Here is a 15000-nt window from a genome sequence, read left to right as displayed (position 1 = left end):
GGACAGGCACCATCGGCGATAAGACAATCGCTATGGGGGGAGGTGTAGGGGTAAGGGGGTAGAAAGAAATGATATGATAAACTCCACTCAGATTGGTTATCTTAGTAAGGCCTGGAATAGGTGGCTTTTTTTTTCTTTTTAGAATGAATAGAGTGGACAGGCGCTATCAGCGATGTGGAGTGATGGCCTAGAGGTAACGCGTCCGCATAGGAAGCGAGAGAATCTGAGCGCGCTGGTTCGAATCACGGTTCAGCCGCCGATATTTTCTCCCCCTGCACTAGACCTCGAGTGGTGGTCTGGACGCTAGTCATTCGGACGAGACGATAAACCGAGGTTCCGTGTGCAGCATGCACTTAGCGCACGTAAAAGAACCCACGACAACAAAAGGGTTGTTCATGGCAAAATTCTGTAGAAAAATCCACTTCGATAGGAAAAGAAAAACCAAAACACACACAAAAAAAACCCTGCACGCGGGAAAAATACAAAAAAATGGGTGGCGCTGTAGTATAGCGACGCGCTCTCCCTGGGGAGAGCAGCCCAAATTTCACACAGATAAATCTGTTGTGATAAAAAGAGAAATGAAATACAATACAATACAATCGTTGTTGGGGAAGGTCGTAGGGGTAGGGGGGAGGAGAACAAGATAATACTACTAATAATAATAAACTCCACAGCAGATTTGTTATCTTAGTAAAGCCCAGAATGGCATTTTTATATAAAATAATTGGATACAAAGTCCAGCTACACACACGTACATTCGCGTGCTCCCTCTTCCTGTCTCTCTGTCTCTGTCTCTCTCACTCTCTCTCTCCCACTCTCACTCTCTCTCTATCTCTCTCTCATCTGTTTATGTGTGTGTGTGTGTGTGTGTCTCTCTCTCTCTCTCTCTCTCTCTCTCTCTCCCAGGGACAAATCCATTCTCCTCCCAAACTACAGTCTGGTGATAGGTTGGAATATGATCCAGGTTGAGTCTTGGTGAGAAACTGGTTTGTATGGAATATAGATGGGGCAGGGTGTGTGGAGGGATAGATGGGGTGGGGGTGCATTGTAAGGGCGGCAGGGAGGGTGTTGGGGAGAGTAGGGAATGGAGGAGGTTGGACTTTTTTTTTATGGTGGTGGTGGTCAGTTGACAACACGTGAAAAAAGTACTTGTGTATTAGAAAGTAATACTAAATAAATAAATACCCCACCCCTGCCCCCCGAGCACTTTTTTTCAAACATTTTTATTCAATTTTTACATGATTAAACACACGCGAACATACACTAGTAACTATACATACACACAGACACAGACATAGACACACACACACACACACACACACACACACACACACACACACACACACACACACACACACAGCACTTTTAGGTTGTGGCTAGTCAGTGACTAGTCAGACCAAGTCAAGAAGTCTAAATGTTGCGTGAAGATAAAATAGCCACACTCTGATAACTTTGGGTAGTGGTCAGCAGTGGTCAGGGTTAGTAATGGTCATTAATGATTAATGAATGGGCCATGTCCTGTAAAGAAATCCTAATACTGTATAGCCGTCACAAAAATAACAAAATCTGAACAGGTAGTTATTGTCAGCAGCGGTCAGAAACCTGCCAGTCGTCATAATAATGCACAAACGACAGAAGAAACGCTATCTCAACAATTTTGGGTTGGTTTAAACAGTATTTTATTTGGAACATGTTACAATACAACACAGATATCGATGAACAGGACAACAAGAAAATCTTATATAAAGTCCTGTCCTGACACACGTACATACTGAATATGTGACGGATGTCATCATAACTAGAAGACGTACACATACTTGAGTTTTGAACAAAACTAAGCTGAGATATAAATAAAATGAAGTGAATTTTGGGTTCTCGTTAGTTGTCAGTATGTGCATGTTCAGATTTAATTAAAAAACCCTTGAATACCATAAACGTATTACGTACGTGCATAGTGACGTCACTGATGACGTCATCAGAAAAAGAGAAACAGCTCTGGAAGGCTGAAAATTCACACAGTTCGTCTGGAGTGGTATATCTCCAGACCATTAAATTTTTTCTCAGTTTTAGGCTTATTGTTTTGGATAATGTTTCATGACCTGAAACACCACTTTCTGCTGTTTTGCCCCTGGCACTGAAGGGGTTTTAAGAGGGCCTTTTTTTCCCCCTACGTTTTACTGGAAAATCAAACAAAGCGTCTTGTCATTCGGATGAGATGAAAAACCAATGTCTAGTGTGCTGCATGCTCTTGGTGCAGTGAAAAAAAGAACCCAATGCCATCATGAGTGTTGTCCTCTGGCAAAAACTTCTGCAGACGAAATCTGCTGTGAAAGGTACACAGATATACATGCATGCACTCAAGGCCCAGACTATAAACGCGTTGTGTTATGCTGCTGGTCAGGCATCTCCTCTTCAGATGTGGTGCAGCACGTATGGATTTGTCCGAACGCAGCGACGCTTCCTTGAGGAACTGAAGCTTGAAACTGTCAGTGTGGGCAAGGAGTGGTCAGCAATGGTCGGCAGTAGTCATTAGTGCTCAGTTAATGGTCGAATCCTGTCAAAAAAAAAAACAAAAAAACAACTCTTAACACTTCATAACCATCACAAACTAATCCAATTTGAGCAGTTAATAATCAGCAATGGTCGTGTATCCTTTCAATCTGTCAAAACTGGTCTGAAAACACATCTTTTTGAAAAAGCCTACCCATACACCTTCCATACCTTTTCAGTTATAAGCCATGCAAACTCTCTCTCTTTCGTTTCGTTGTGCGTGGTGTGTGTGTGTGTGTGTGTGTGTGTGTGTGTGTGTGTGTGTGTGTGTGTGTGTGTGTGTGTGCGCGCGCGCGCGCGTTATTATGTAATACGCGTAGTCTCTGAATCTGCTTTATATTATTGTGCGCTAAATCATTATTTATTCTTTTTTGTGTGCGTTATTGCGCGTGCGCGCGCGCGCACGCGCGCTTGTGTGGGTGTGTGTGTTTGATGTTTATTGTAAAGTGCTTTGAGCTCTCTTTAAGGGAGGAAAGTGCTCTTAACAAATGTCCATTATTATCATTATTATTATTATTAAAAACCTGCCCAGACGCCATAACAATGCACAGACGTGACGAAATAACCCATTCTGAACACTTTTGAGGGAATGATCAACAGCGGTCAGCTGGGGTATCGGAAAAAAATCTCCACCCTTCACCCACCAGGTGTCGTTAGCGAGATTCGAACCCGGGACCCTCAGATCCAACGCTTTAACCACTCGGCTATTGCGCCCGTCCCCAAGGGGGGGGGGGGGGGGGGGGCGATCTGGGGCACTGATACATCCCCCCAAGGGGACCTAAGGAATAGGGTTAGGGGGGGAGGGTGACGATTTGGAAAGTTACAGGAATAAGCGGTGAAGAGTGTGGAATGCGTGCGCGCGTCAGTAAACATGAATAAAGCAGTTATTTTATAAGACGGCAAGGGGAAAGGGGATGAAATCTACGGCAAGACCGGATCTCGCTCGCACACTCTTCGCATTGCAAGTATACATTGCGCACTACGTTACCCGCATCGCAGCAAACAACTGTGTTCAAGATAATCCGCTTGCTTCATCAGTGGCTGGAGGAGTTGACGATCATGACATTAGTTGGTCAGAAGGAAAGACTGCAATCAGCACAGATATATTACCGTTTTCTTTTACCATTATTATTTTTTTTTTCTACCTGAAATAGCATGGTTATGACTGAGGCATAGGAAAGGAATGTACATCACCGAAATGATCTCAATCAGTACTGATAATTATCATTACTATTATTATTATTATCATTGTTGATGCTGCTGCTGTTGTATTTTCTACGTGAAATGTGGTTATGACTGAGGCATGGGAAAGATGTACGTCGCCTAAATGACCTCAGTCAGTATTATTATTATTATTATCATTATCATCATCATCATCATCGTCGTCGTCGTCGTCGTTCTTCTTCTTCTTCTTCTTATCATCATCATCATTTTTGTTTTCTGCGTAAAGTATTATTATGACCGAGGCATGGAAAAGGAATAGATATTCTCATGACTATTGTTATCATTGTTGTTGTTGCTATATTTTCTACGTGAAATATGGTTATGACTGAGGCATGGGAAAGGGGATGTATGTCGGCTAAATGACTTCAATCAGTACTACTGCTACTATTTTTATTATTGACTCACTTGTGTAAAGAAAGTGAGTCTATGTTTTAATCCGGTGTTCGGTTGTGTGTGTGTGTGTGTGTGTGTGTGTGTGTGTGTCCGTGGTAAACTTTAACATTGACATTTTCTCTGCACATACTTTGTCAGTTGACACCAAATTAGGTATAAAAATAGGAAAAATTCAGTTCTTTCCAGTCATCTTGTTTAAAACAATATGCACCTCTGGGATGGGCACAAAAAATAAAAAAATTAAGCCTAATTATATGCAAACTGCATTTACTGTTATATTCATATTTTTTGTATTCTCTAAACTTGGCACTTTGATCTGATATTCTGACCCAACAACAAGAGCAGTCATTATTATCATTTTTTGTTCAAACAGGAACTTCTTTGCTAAGCATGGAAGTTTTATTTATTTTGCAAACGTTTTGGTGCAGATAGTAAAGAAGGGAAATTACTCTGTAATTAATGCTAGGGGACTTAATTTGCTTTAAACTGATCTTTCTCATTTTAAACATTACATTTTGAAATTATACTCAATACATAAAAAGCTTGGATTTTAAAAAAAAGTGTATCACAAGTAAGTCTTGAAGGCCTTGCCTCTCTTGTTATTGTTGTTGTTGCTATCCTTATTATCATTATGTTTTCTGCGTGAAGTGTGGTTATGACCGAGGCATGGAAAAGGTATGTAGGTCGCCGAAATGTCCTCAATTAGTACTGTTATCATCATTATTGTTGTTGTTGTTGTTGTTGTCGTCATCATCATCGTTGTTGTTGTTGTTGATGTCGTCATTGTTAATGTTGTTAATCTTATTATCATTATCATCATATTTTCTGCGTGAAGTATGGCTATGACTGAGGCATAGGAAAGGAATGTAGGTCGCCGAAATGTTTCGCTCCAGTGACTTCCATTCACTGTAAACAAATTAGATTGGGGTAGGGGGGGCAGGGGGTGGGGGGGGGGAAGTGGGGTGGGGGGTGGGGGGGGGAGAGCAGGGGGTATTTTGTGCGCATCAACATGCGGTCACGCCCTTGCTTTCAAATCCGTTTACTCTCCCACACGAAACGGACACACTTTATGAGTAACTGGTATTCGGGTTTGTTTGAGTTTGTTTTTGTTTGGGGGTTGTTGTTTTTTATTATTATTATTATTATTATTATTATTATTATTATCGCTTCCCAACATCCTCCGTTTCTGTCCCCCAACTCCACACCTGTCTCTCTGTCTCTGTCTGTCTCTCTGTCTCTGTCTGTCTCTCTGTCTCTGTCTGTCTCTCTGTCTCTGTCTGTGTCTCTGTCTTTGTCTCTCTGTCTCTGTCTGTCTCTCTGTCTCTGTCTGTCTCTCTGTCTCTATCTGCCTCTCTGTCTCTGTCTGTCTCTCTGTCTGCCTCTGTCTAGTCTTTTTATTTCTGTCTGTCTCTCAGCCTCTGTCTCTCTCTCTCTCTCTCTCTCTCTCTCTCTCTCTCTCTCTCTCTCTCAACATTCCAACATTCACTCAAAATGAAAAGTATGAACTGATTAGAGCGATGAAAAATATCATTACGAGAAAGAAAAGAAGAAAAAAGAAAGAAAGAAAGTCTCTCTCGTGTGGAGTGGTCGTTTAGTAGGGACGCGTCGGCATAGAAAGCGAGAGAATATGGACATATGAGATTGAATCCATGACGCACACTTGACAGGAATTTTCTAAACCCCGGCCCTCCCAGCAGCCCCCACCCACGCACCAACCCAACCACTACTACTACTCCTACTACTACTACTACTACTACTACACACACACACACACATACACATACACATACATGCACACACACACGTGCACACACACACACATACACTACACAGCACTAAACGCACGCACGCACACACACACACACACACACACACTACACAACACTACACACACACACACACACACACACACACACACACACACACACACACACACACACACTACACAACACTACACTGCACATACACACACACACACACACACACACACACACACACACACACACACACACACACACACACACTACACTACACTACACTACACTACACTACACTACACTACACTACACTACACACACACACACACACACACACACACACACACACACACACACACACACACACACACACACACACACACACACTTAAAAATGTCTAAATTCAAATGCAAACACCTGTGCCTCACCTCCTTTAAAAAAAAAAAAAATTAAAAAAAAAAACACAAAAAACAAAGACCCCACTTCACACGGATTCCCAAGTCTTCCCTCGCGCGATTCGCAACTTGAGAGGTTTAGGTTTAGGTTTAGGTTTAAAAAGGAAGGGGGAGAGAAGAGACGAGAAGAGAAGAAGGGCAGAATACACCCAACCCGAACACTCACAAAGAAAGAAGAAAAAAGAAGAAGCAGGAAAGAAAGAAAGAAAGAAAGAAAGGACGGAGGGGTATTTATGCCAAAAGGACCACCCCCTCCTCCACGTTCCCATTACCGTCTCTCCCCTCATCCGCCCCCCAGTCCCCCATACCCTAGCCCCCTCCACAGGCCCCCTCCCACACACACACACACACACACACACACACACACACACACACACACACACACACACACACACACACACACCTCCGCCCCTTCCTCCTTTCATTGTGGCACGGAACGGAAACTTTGTGAAGTGGAACGTGAGTTTTTGTGTGAGTGTGAGGGTGAGTGTGTGTGTGTGTGTGTGTGTGTGTGTGTGTGTGTGTGTGTGTGTGTGTGTTGTGTGTGTGTGTGTGTGTGAGTGTGTGTGTTGTGTGTGTGTGTGTGTGTGTGTGTGTGTGTGTGTGTGTGCGCGCGCCACTCGCGTTGTGCTGTTATGGTCGTCCACTTTTAAAAGGGGTTGGCTGCCGGGTGTGTGTGTGTGTGTGTGGAGGGGGGGGGGGGTCAGTGGGTGGGTGGGTGCCGGCTGGGGTGACTTGTTGGATGTGTACATGTATACATACATAAGAGTGTGTTCAGAATTCCGGGTGGATACATGTGTGCTGGCGGTACATACATACATACACACATAAGATTGATACACTTACTGACTTTTGGGGGGCCTGAATTCTTCAGTTTTTGGGGTGAGTTGTGACGGATTGTACCAGTTGTGTGTGTGTGTGTGTGTGTGTGTGTGTGTGTGTCTATGTCTGTGTGTCTGTGTAGGGTTATCATAGTTTTATCATAGGTGTGAACTTACTTCACTAGCGATGGCAAATCCTGTGTGTGTCCATTGTGTGCATGTTCGTAAATTTGAAACAGGGATCTTCAGTGTCGTGCGGTGTTTTGATTTGACGTCAGTATCGTTGAAGGTTGCATATGATGTGTCTTCCGTCTCACTGTGTGTCTGTGTATGTCTGTCTGCTTGTCTCATTGTCTATCTATCTGTGTGTGTGTGTGTGTGTGTGTGTGTGTGTGTGTGTGTGTGTGTGTGTGTGTGTGTGTGTGTGTGTGTGTGTGTGTGTGTGTGTGTCTATTTATCTGTCTGCCTGTCTGTCTGCCTGCCTGTCTCTCTCTCTCTCTCCCTTTGTATCTATATTTAAATGTCTTTGTGTGTGTGTGTCTGCCAATCTGTATGTGTCACATTTGTGTGTGTGTGTTTGTGTGTGTGTGTGTGTGTGTGCGCGTGTGGGTATGTTTGTATGTGTGTATGTGTGTGCGTGCATGCGTACGTGCGTGCGTGTATGTGTGTGTGTGTGTGTGTGTGTGTGTGTGTGTGTGTGTGTGTGTGTGTGTGTGTGTGTGACAAAATTCAAGAACGTGTATTTACCCGTTTACGAGTAATCGGATCACCGGATAGCTTTGTCAGCTTGTGTGCAAGGGTATCATTTACCTTCCTCCTTCTCCCTCTCTCTCTCTTTTCCTCTCTCTCTCTTCACCTCTCTCTCTTCTCCGCTCTCTCTCTCTCTCTCTTTCTCTCTTCACCTCTCTCTCTCTCTTCACTGTATCTCCTCTCCCCCCCCTCTCTCTCTCTCCCTCCGTCTCTCTCTCCCTCTCTCTTTCTTCCCCTCTCTCTCTCTTCGCCATCTCTCTCTCTCTTCCCCCCTCTCTCTCTTCCCCTCTCTCTTCCCCTCTCTCTCTTTCTCTCTGCCTCTTTATATCCATCTCTATTTCACTATCTCTCACGATGAGTTGTTTTTGTTTTATCAAGTGTCGGAAAAGTAATGCTCGTCAAGTTCATGTTCCTCTCTCTCTCTCTCTCTCTCTCTCTCTCTCTCTATATATATATATATATATATATATATATATATATATATATATATATATATATATAATAAAGTAAACAACTGCTGTTCAGGCCTATATGTCTTTAGCTAATCGTGTGGAAAAAAGTAGATCTATATTAATCAGCTCCGAAATGAAACAACGCGGATCGTTAGAATTACATCAACAGCAATTGTAGAAACAGTAGTGGCGATGGCGGTAGTCGTTGTTGTCGCCATTGTCGTCGTAGTAGTAGTTGCAGCAACAGCAACAGTAGTAGCAGTAGTAGTAGTAATATAATAATAATAATAATAATAATAATAATAATAATAATAACAATATTTATATAGGGCTGAATCTTGTGCAGAGACAAATCAAAGCGCTTTCGCACCAGCCAATCACACACATGCATAACTCTAAAACTGGACAAACTGAAGAAAAGGAAGAGGCAGGGAAGGGAGGCTATTTTGGGAAGAGGTGGGTTTTAAGGCAAGACTTAAAAGAGCTGAGTGCGGAGACCTGACGAAGCGGAGGAGAACGTTAATTCCAATTGCAAGGTCCAGAGACAGAGAAAGAACGGCGTCCAACAGTGGAGTGTTTGAATCTGGGTATGCGTAAACAGAGTGGATCCGAAGCCGATCGTAGAGAGCGAGATAGAGTGTAGAGGTGAAGGCAGCCACAGAGATAGGAAGGGGCGGATTTGTGAATACATTTATAACATAGAGTGCTGATCTTGTACTTTATTCTGTGTGAGACAGGGAGCCAGTGGAGATATTGTAAAAATAGGAGTGATATGCTCAGATCTTTTCTTTCTGAGGACTAGTCGGGCAGCCGCAGAGTTTTGTATGCGCTGAAGCAGCAGTGATAGTATTGTAGTAGAAGTAGTAGTAGCAGCAATAGTAGTAGCAGCAGCAGCAGTAGTCGAAGTAGCAGTGACAGTAGTGGTACATACTTCCAGAAAGAGAAATCGACACTTTTTTTCATTGAGGGAAAAGGAATCGGCCCTTTTTGCCGGCCTGTTTTCATCCTGCCCTCGTAAGGAAAATACATAGACTGCTCCAGGAAATACATGAGAGAGAGGAGAAGAAAAAAAAACAGAGGGGAACAAAATTCAATACACATCGCATGGCAGCAACAACAGCAACACTAAAAAGAAAAGAACAAATAAATGGCATAGAAAATACACAATTCTCCACACACACACACACACACACACACACACACACACACACACACACACACACACACACACACACACACACACACACACACACAAAGAAAAGGAAAGAGGGAAAGATAGGAGCATAATGCAAACAGCTGACTTCTGATTTCCATCCTCCAGTTGTCAGGTCACCATTTAACTCACTCAGTACGGCCAGTCCTCTCTTCTCCTCTACACAGACCCCTCGGATGTCCAGTGGGTGTCTGAATGACCCAACCTTAAGCTTCCGTCGTCAGAATTGTCAACATTGTCAACATTCACCTCTTCAGTATAAGAGCCTTCCGCTTGCAATATTTTGATGATGGTAATTGGGCTGAAACGTTGTTAACGTCGTCTCTTTCGCCGTTCGTATGGAGAGAGTTAAAACTCCCACCACTGACACCACCACGATGTTGTGGATCATTACCCGCTCAGTCAAAACACCTGGATTAAAAACAAACCACCACCACCACCACCAACAACAACAACAAAAACAAAAACAAAAACACACGAAAAGTAAAACACATGTGCTGGGATCGCTGGCTCCAAGAGAGAGAGGAATAAAAACAATTTTTTTTTTCAAAAACCAAAAAGAGGTAAGAAAATATATATATATATTTTTTTTTTAATGAAACTATCAGCCGCGGGGTTCTGGTCGGCCCAGACAACGCTGTTAGACAATCAAGTCTTTTGAAGCGATGCCAGTCGTCTAACTCGGATTTATAATACATTCACAAAAGGCCACTGACGCCCAAGATAATGCAACTAGACAATCAAGTCTTTTGAAGCGATGCCAGTCGTCTAACTCGGATTTATAATACATTCACAAAAGGCCACTGACGCCCAAGATAATGCAACTAGACAATCAAGTCTTTTGAAGCGATGCCAGTCGTCTAACTCGGATTTATAATACATTCACAAAAGGCCACTGACGCCCAAGATAATGCAACTAGACAATCAAGTCTTTTGAAGCGATGCCAGTTGTCTTACTCGGATTTATAATACATTCACAAAAGGCCACTGACGCCCAAGATAATGCAACTAGACAATCAAGTCTTTTGAAGCGATGCCAGTCGTCTAACTCGGATTTATAATACATTCACAAAAGGCCACTGACGCCCAAGATAATGCAACTAGACAATCAAGTCTTTTGAAGCGATGCCAGTCGTCTTACTCGGATTTATAATACATTGACAAAAGGCCACTGACGCCCAAGATAATACAACTAGACAATCAAGTCTTTTGAAGCGATGCCAGTTGTCTTACTCGGATTTATAACACATTGACAAAAGGCCACTGACGCCCAAGATAATACAACTAGACAATCAAGTCTTTTGAAGCGATGCCAGTTGTCTAACTCGGATTTATAATACATTCACAAAAGGCCACTGACGCCCAAGATAATGCAACTAGACAATCAAGTCTTTTGAAGCGATGCCAGTCGTCTAACTCGGATTTATAATACATTCACAAAAGGCCACTGACGCCCAAGATAATACAACTAGACAATCAAGTCTTTTGAAGCCATGCCAGCTGCCTTAAACGGATTGATTAATAATACATTAACGAAAGGTCACTGGCGGTCACGGCTGGTACCGTGCTAAGCTGTGACCTGAAGGACCCGTTTTAACGGGCGGTGGTCAGTGTGAAGAAAACCATAATATCAAGCGTGACTGACACAGCACTGGACAATGGTTAGTCATATACAGCCTTGTTCAGCCAGGTAGCCAAACCCCGGCAACAGGCCGACAGCTGGAACAATATTAACACGTTGGGTGGTCAGGCAGGCAGTCAGTCAGTCAGTCAGTGGTCGGAACAAGAACCAAAGTGGAATTTTGGGGCTGGATTTCTTCTGTAGATGGAGAGGGAAAAGGGTCTTCTTCTTCTTCTGCGTTCACTCGTATGCACACGAGTGGGCTTTTACGTGTATGACCGTTTTTACTCCGCCATGTAGGCAGCCATACTCCGTTTTCTTGGGTGTGCATGCTGGGTATGTTCTTGTTTCCATAACCTACCGAACGCTGACATGGATTACAGGATTTTTAACGTGTGTATTTGATCTTCTGCTTGCATATACACACGAAGTGGGTTCAGGCACTGGCACGTCTGCACATATGTTGACCTGGGAGATCGTAAAAATCTCCACCCTTTAGCCACCAGGCGCCGTCACCGTGATTCGAACCCGGGACCCTCAGATCGACAGTCCAACGCTTTAATCACTCGGCTATTGCGCCCGTCGAGGGAAACGGGTCAACACTTTGACATTTATGACAACTCCCCCACCCCCTTCCCCCTTCCTCTACTTTCATATTCCACACCGCCTTCACACCCTTCACCCCCAACTAACCCCCCACCCCCCCCCTACACACACACACACACACTCCCTCCACCTCCCACCTCCCCCCATTACAACAGCAAAGCAATGCCTTGCAAATACGAGAAATGACCTCGGCTACCGCTGCGGTTTGTTTGAAGTTAGCGAGCAAGTTGCGCACACGTACACAGCCCCTGGTAGAACTGGACGGTATCAAAGTTCACACGGTTGGAATTATCATCGTGTTTCAACAACAAAAAACAACAACAAAAAATGTTGGTGTCAGTTTTATGACAGTAAAGATAATAAAAGACCAACCAATATTGGTAATGATGATGATGGTGATGGTGATGATTGTAACAGTGTGACAACGACAATCATCATCAACATTATCATTATCATTATTGTAATTGTTATCATTATTATTACTATTATTATCACAAGTATCATCATGGATAATGTTTGTCATGCGCCATTCCACCAAATATGTCCAGGCTTTACTTCGCACAGTAAAAAAAAATGTAAAGGAATGAGTGGACATTCTGTGTATGTGTGTCTGTCTGTCTGTCTGTCTGTGTCTGTGTATGCACTGAAGCAAGGCTTCAGAAACGTTTGCAAAGACTGCTTGGAATATTTCCAGTTTTTTTGTTTGTTTTTTCAAACAGACAACTGTAAAAGCAGAGGAAACTAAGAAAGCAAAATCAACAACAAAATCAGCAACAACGTCAACAGTTCTTTTTAACAGATCTATACAGGCAGGACAAAACTGAAAAATAAACAGAGTAGAAAAGAAACAAAATATCACACACACACGTACACTCACACACACACACACACACACACACACACACACACACACACACACACACACACACACACACACACACACACACACACACACACACACACACACACACACACACACACACACACACACACAGAAACAAAGAAACACACACACACACACACACACACACACACAGCAAGCAAAACAAAATGGAGGCTATGTGTAATTCAGCTATCAGTGCATGACGAAATAAGCCTTTTTAGCTTCACATCTTTTGTTGTTGTTGTTGTTGTTGTTGTTGTTGTTGTGTTGTTGTTGCTGCTGCTGCTTTTGTTGTTGTTGTTGTTGCTGTTGTTGTTGCTGTTAGCACGTTATGAGCACAATGGATTGAAAGGACTTTATCACACAGCAGGGGGTCCGCACTTGCAACTTTTGTATTGTACCGCACGAGTGTCACCGCCCGTCCATAGAATTCTCAAATGATTGTGTGTGTGTATGTGTGTGTGCGTTCGTGTGTGTGTGTGTGTTCGTGTGTGTGTGTGTTCGTGTGTGTGTGTGTGTTCGTGTGTGTGTGTGTTCATGTGTGTGTGTGTGTGTGTGTGTTTGTGATGGTTGGTTGGTCGGTCGTTATTTCAACGTCTGTTCAACTGAAGTGATTTTAGACGGTCGAAAGAGAGAAAGGGAGATAGGGAGAGAGAGTGTGTGCGTGTGTGTGTGTGTGTGTGTGTGTGTGTGTGTGTGTGTGTGTGTGTGTGTGTGCGTGTGTTTGTGTGTGTGTGTGTGTGTGTGATGTGCGCGCGTTTGCTCGTGAGTATGTGTGCCAGTGTGTTGGTTGGTTGGTCGTTAATTCAACGTCTGTTCAACAGAGAAAAAAGAGAAGGAGAGATAGAGTGTATGGTGTGTGTGTGTGTGTGTGTGTGTGTGTGTGTGTGTGTGTGTGTGTGTGTGTGTCTGTGTGTCTGTATCTGTGTGTGTATCTGTCTGTCTGTCTGTGTGTGTGTTTGTGTGAGTGAGTGTGTGTGTAGTTGTGCGTGCGTGAGACCGTGCAATGTGTTTTCCGCTTTCTTTCTTTCATTCTTTCTTTCTTTCTTTGTGTCTGTTTGCCTTTCTTTCTGCTCAGGTGCGTTGATCGATGATTCACAGGTCGACGTCAGTTATACATGCCTGACATGCTCTTGCACACCGATTTGTACCGCCACACCCTACACCCCCTGCACACTGCACACTCACGCTTTCCCTCTCCCTTCCTCCTGCTCCTCTTCCTCTCCCTTTCCCTCTCCCCTCCCCCCTCCCTCTCCTCCTCTTCCTCTCCCTTTCCCTCTCCCCTCCTCCTCCTCCTCCTCCTCCTCTCCCTTTCCCTCTCCCCTCCTCCTCCTCCTCTCCTCTCCCTTTCCCTCTCCCCTCCTCCTCCTCCTCCTCTTCCTCTCCCTTCCCTCTCCCCTCCTCCTCCTCCTCTCCCTCTTCCTCTCCCTTTCCCTCTCCCCTCCTCCTCCTCTTCCTCTCCCCTGCTCCTCTTCCTCTCCCTTTCCCTCTCCCCTCCTCCTCCTCTCCCTCTTCCTCTCCCTTTCCCTCTCCCCTCCTCCTCCTCTTCCTCTCCCCTCCTCCTCCTCCTCCTCCTCTTCCTCTCCCTTTCCCTCTCCCCTCCTCCTGCTCCTCTTCCTCTCCCTTTCCCTCTCCCCTCCTCCTCTCCCTTTCCCTCTCCCTCCTCCTCCTCCTCTTCCTCTCCCTCTCCCCTCCTCCTCCTCCTCTCCCTCTTCCTCTCCCTTTCCCTCTCCCCTCCTCCTCTCCCTTTCCCTCTCCCTCCTCCTCCTCCTCTTCCTCTCCCTCTCCCCTCCTCCTCCTCCTCTCCCTCTTCCTCTCCCTTTCCCTCTCCCCTCCTCCTCCTCTTCCTCTCCCTCTCCCCTCCTCCTCCTCTTCCTCTCCCTCTCCTCCTCCTCTCCCTCTTCCTCTCCCTTTCCCTCTCCCCTCCTCCTCCTCCTCCTCTTCCTCTCCCCTCCTCCTCCTCTCCCTCTTCCTCTCCCATTCCCTCTCCCCTCCTTCTCCTCCTCTTCCTCTCCCTTTCCCTCTCCCCTCCTCCTCCTCCTCTTCCTCTCCCTTTCCCTCTCCCCTCCTCCTCCTCCTCTTCCTCTCCCTTTCCCTCTCCCCTCCTCCTCTTCCCCTTCCTCTTCCCTCCGAATAACACACACACACACACACACACACACACACACACACACACACACACACATCTTTAAACACTTACCTACCTACATACCCTCCACACCACCTCCACACACTCACGCTCTCCCTCTCTCCTCCTCCTCCTCTCCCCCCCCTT

The 15000-nt window shown here is 44.7% G+C and overlaps 1 protein-coding gene across 3 annotated transcripts in view; it reads left to right on the top strand.

Moving 5' to 3' along the window:
- LOC143286192 (PH domain leucine-rich repeat-containing protein phosphatase 2-like) overlaps positions 1-15000 on the top strand; it is a 121716-nt gene that overhangs the window by 6784 nt on the left and 99932 nt on the right. For 2 of the 3 annotated variants that reach the window (XM_076593827.1, XM_076593824.1), the window contains exon 1: positions 7165-7261. The exons of the other annotated variant lie outside the window; for it this stretch is intronic. The gene's annotated coding sequence lies outside the window, so the exon portion shown is untranslated. Of the gene's footprint in view, positions 1-7164; positions 7262-15000 lie in introns of those variants that run through there. 3 annotated transcript variants of the gene reach the window in all.

Source organism: Babylonia areolata, chromosome 9 (genome assembly GCF_041734735.1).
Source record: "Babylonia areolata isolate BAREFJ2019XMU chromosome 9, ASM4173473v1, whole genome shotgun sequence".
Classification (NCBI taxonomy): Eukaryota; Metazoa; Mollusca; class Gastropoda; order Neogastropoda; family Buccinidae; genus Babylonia; species Babylonia areolata.
This window is presented reverse-complemented; position numbering and strand designations above follow the sequence as displayed.